Here is a 5288-nt window from a genome sequence, read left to right as displayed (position 1 = left end):
TAGTTTGTAGGCTAAAGAAGAGAAGGTACAAAAAGCTGCTGATGAACTCGCTTAGCGAGGCAGATTGGCTAAGCGAGCATCATCCGCTTAGCAAGGCAGCCAGATCGCTTAGCGGATGGGAAACCCTAGAAGAGGATAAGTTAGAGATCTGCGCGCTCAGTGTGCAGCCAGCCCGCCCAGCGAGGATGTTGTCTCTTTTCGCGCTTAGTGCGCCCAAGCTTGCTTAGTGGATTTTCACTTACTCTTGCTCAGCGAGACATGCTAGCTGAGCGAGCCTTCGTGTACTGAGAAGTCCAAGAGCCTTTAAAACACTGAGATTGGCGGAAAACAAAAAGGAGGACCACCACAACCACAATCTAGGAAGCATTTGCTATGTGAAAAATAGAGAGAAATAGGGTAGAGAGGCTGGAGAAGACATTCTCCTTCATCTTTTTCCATTTTCTTTCACCAAAAACATTTCTTTCATTGTTTATATGAAGCTTTGCTTTTAATGGAAGGCTAAAACTTCTTTGTTGGGGAGTAACTACTGAAAACTCTTGATGTAATGTTCTAACTATCTATTTAATGTTATTTTTTGGTGTTCTTTGCTTCTATCTGCATTTATTTAACATGCTTGTGGCTTGATCACCCATTTGTATGTTTAGTTAGGATTTTTAGTGTTGGAAAATGCTTTAAAACCTTAGAACTTGATAGAGCAAGCTAGAGGTTTGTGTATCTAGGAATAGAATGCAGTAATCTAGTATGTTTTACATTGTATGCTTATTGCAACTCTTTTAGAACGAGTTTGTTGAGAAATCAAGAACAAAAGCTAAGAGAGTTAGGCTCATTCATGTGAGGAATCATGGTATGAGTATTTTCTCGGTGTAAGAGCACTAGAGTAACGTTAAATAGAGAAAAATCTTTCTATACGGCAAGAGAAATTTCAGTAGGAAACTCCCCAACGCTTTTATCTTGATATTTGTCGCATTTTACAGCTTTGAGTGTTTTACCATTGTCTAAGTAGTTTAATATTGCAGAAAACCTATCCATCATTTAGTCTTTATTTTATTTCCAAGATCAAAAAGTGTTTACATACTAAATATACATAGTATAGGTGAAACAAATTCCCTATGGATATGATACTCGATCTTACCGTTTTATATACTACTTGTGCGAATTGGTACACTTGCCGACTAGCAAACAACACCGACCGATCACAATGGATATCCATAATAACTTAGTGACACAGGAGTAGCAGCAACGCCTCCTGCTTGCTTGGGGTGGTGGTACTTGTAAGACGAACCAAATTTTCATGTTCTTGTCCTCATGTAATACTGCATTTTAACCATCAATAAATATATTCATGAACTTCAAAAACAATGAAAACAAAAAACATAACCACACTTCATCCATCCTCAACGACATTATTTCACAAAAAAAAGCAATGGATTACAGTGTGAACCACCAAACTCAATCATTTAGCAGAACCATAAACAACACTTAGCACATAGGCTAGCCTACTTGTTCTGGATACTGCCCTACGGTCCTTTATGCTCCAACAACCTAAACAACACATAAACATAACCAAATTACAAAACACCAAATCATAGTGCACTATGCAAACATCTTAATCTCAATGAAATAACGAAAAACATCGCAATGTTCAACAGGATTAGACGAAATTGCGAACATAAAAGCACATAATGACATAATGAAAACCCTTTAAAGCAAGAAGAAGAATAGTTACCGCGGCATGATCACGAGGATGGTTGAATTGGTAGTGGGAACCAAAGCCACATAAGCCAATCCTCAAATAATAAGTGCAATCAACCTCATTAAGGCGTTGTGGATATGATTCCTCCCCAACACCACACATTCCCAATTGCCACATAGGCTTTGCATTTTCCACAATCAAGATCGAACCCACTTCACATTCCCCCAAAACCCCTTAAATTGCACCAAAAACACAATAACTAAATAGATTAATTAGATACCTTCGAGCCTTGTTTAGGCTTCGGGCCCATTCCGACGATGGATCAGAGTGTGAACCTTCATTGGACTGGTTGTACTTCTCCATTGCACCAAGCCAAACCGAAAAACAGAGTTGATTCAACGCTAATCAAAAACCACAATGAGAGACTTTGATCAAATGAAAACTAAAGAGGGAAAAAATGATGGCGTCGACCATGACGTTGAAGAGATTTCGGTACCGAACCCCGGTGGTGAAGCGCGATTTTGAGAGGAATCTCAAGGTTGAGGCGATAAAGATTGTAAGGGTAGAGGTTGATGAAGAGGGAAGAGTGGGTGTCATGAAGGAATTGGAGAAGTGGACCGAATAGGGTTGCGCCACTGGGTTCTTGAAACTGTGCGTTTGAGGGAGGGAAATGAGATGTGAGTGTGGTGACAAATGAGAACGAGGTGGAGACCTTGATGTTGCAGATGCAGGGGTAGGGCAGGGGGAGGAGGGAGAGAGAGAGATGAAAAATAATTGAAGATGAAAATAAGGATGAGTGAGAGAGAGCCAACGACCCTGTATTCTCGCATTCCTTTCAAAGATGTTTTTCTAAAATTGGCATTCTATTCTCGCATTCTACATTGGTTCTTGAAGAAATCGATGTCATAATGTGTTTTCAAAGATGGTTTTGATAAATCGTCTTTAAAATGTTACAGTTACTTACAAAAATGCCACTGCTTTACTTAGGATATCGATTTTTGTAGAACTGTCGTAAAACCAACATTATAGAAGACCGTTTTTGTAGTAGTGTAAATTAGAGGACCAATTGAATAAAAAAATAGATGACCAAATTGAATAAAAAAAATAGATGACCAAATTGAACCTAAATAATAAATTAGAGGACAAAAAAACTAATTTAGCCTTATTGAATAAAAAAAATAGATGACCAAATTGAACCTAAATAATAAATTAGAGGACAAAAAAAAAACTAATTTAGCCTTAAATATATTAATTGAATAATGTAAAAATATACAATGAGATACAAGAAAATCTAATTTAGTTGGGTGAGATAGTGCGTGAGTTGTTGTAAATTTTTTATGCCAATGTTTGATTCCTACGAAAAAAGACAATAAAATGGGAATAAAAAAATACATTATTAAATTTTCGATACTTGTTTTCGATTCTTATGGATGAAAAATAATATTGCGCTCACACTTATTTCCATAAATTATTCTTATCAGTATCCAAAATGCATATATTTTGATCTAAGTTTCTTCATGAAGCATCTTATGTGGGGATTTTGAAATACATATATATCGACTAAAAGCAAAAATAATTGCAACTTAAAAGTAAAATAAATGAGACCAAGGATGTAAGTAAATTCGTCCTTCTAACCATGTGAATTTCACTAACCAAAAACCTATACTTCTGTGGTTAGAATCTCTTGTATATTCCTTCAATCTGCTCAATGTGGTTTGTGCTTGCATGAGAAGAGTGAATAGCATTGATCACCAATCCATTAACCAAAGACAAAGACAATTCTACAGAAGAAAATCTTAAAAATGTGTTTTGGCTTTGCACGACTCTTATGCTGTCAATTAAGAAGATGCGCGTGCTCTCTCTATACAAGAGTATAATAGAACACCGAATTCTCTGGGCAAATTCCTATACTTTATTGGGAGAATAACTAATACAAATTTCAATTTATAAAAATCAATTTTTTAAAGTTATTTTTTTTATATAAGACTCAATTTATTATGATCTTTATATTAATTTTTTAATCTAATATATCCTAAATTAAATACAAGAGAAATTATATTAACCTATACATTTAGAAGAGCATAAGAATTATTAATGATTATCATATATTTTTGAAAAAAAAAATATAAATTTAAGATAAATTTATTATTATGAACTTAATTAGTTATATTTTTAATTTTGACAAATTAAATAATTAAATCTTAATTTACGCACCATTTAACATGAAAGAATAGACACCACATGATTTTCCGTGGGGAATGTTAGCAGTGGCACATAGGTTGCTTCCAATAGAAACAGGAGATGTGAGTAGATTTTGGGGTGTTAACCCTTAAAAAGTACAATAAGCATAAAGATCACGAGACACGAGTGTCTGGGAGGTGTTCTTTAATTCTTTATTTTGGTTACAAAAAGTTTAATTTCTTCTTTCTCTATGTACCATAATTTATAAGCAAAAATGAAGGAACCTAATATAATAATGTACGGAAAATTTGATGATTGCCATAGCTAGGAGAGGACAAAGCTCTTGTAGTATGGCACGTTGGTGCTTTCTGCCATATGCTGTCATATGTTTGGTCGCATTACACTTAGAAAGGTACCGGCCTTTTTATCATACACTTAACCGAACTTATTTTCGTTTCTTTATTCTATCTAATTGTAGGCTGTGAATTGTGATATCACATGGTAGTATATAACTTCTTTACCTCTTTTCAAATATTCGGTGAGGATTTTTTCTTCTCAGTAAAATTTCCAATTTATCATCTTGATAATATACGTTAAATTTGTGAAAAATAATTTAAGTTTGATTTTCATGAAATTGGAGAGAAGAATAATAAGCTTTATACATGACTAAATCCAAAATCGAATAATTAAGATTGTTGTTAATAAAAAAACTTTACACTAGATCTAACATATATTAGTACGTGGCTTTATTCTTGTACAATAGATACATTAAAAAAAATAAAAAATTGTAATTACTAGTTTATTTAGAAATGCAAAAAATTTTAATTTTAAAAATTTTATAATGACTAAGTTACACATTTATCCTTTATTTTATTTTCTTCTTAGATCCTATCCTTTAATTTATCTTTTAAAAAATTCAATTAAATATTTTGTTTTAAATTTGGGTTAACTTTGCCTTTCTGTCAATTAAGAATTAATGCTATTAATAATATTTTTAACATATTGCCAATTAAAAATTATCACAAAACAATACTTATTGGACAAGATGTGTTTTCACAAGCATAATTAGCACAGTGATGATTTGATGATTTTTAAACGTAACTATAATATTTAAAAGGTAGAAAAATTAAGCCCTCCTAAACTGTACTCTTTTTTTTTTTTTTTAAGTAGACATCCTAAACTTTAATTTTATCCCACTTAATCTTTAAATTTTACCTATTTAAAAATTATAAAAAATTAAGAACCCCTTTATGTGAATAACTAGTCTATCATGAACTCAATTTCGTTGTAACATGTGTGAGAATTAAACATTTTCATGTTGCGAATTTGATAAAATCCCGTTTGTTTCAATTTATGCTTTGAGTTCACTTTTCCTGCAGTTGATTGAGGGATTCAGGTTGTCTCTCCCAAGCAA

The sequence above is a fragment of the Glycine max genome, chromosome 20 (assembly GCF_000004515.6).
Source record: "Glycine max cultivar Williams 82 chromosome 20, Glycine_max_v4.0, whole genome shotgun sequence".
Taxonomy (NCBI): domain Eukaryota; kingdom Viridiplantae; phylum Streptophyta; class Magnoliopsida; order Fabales; family Fabaceae; genus Glycine; species Glycine max.
Note: the sequence above shows the minus strand (reverse complement) of the source record.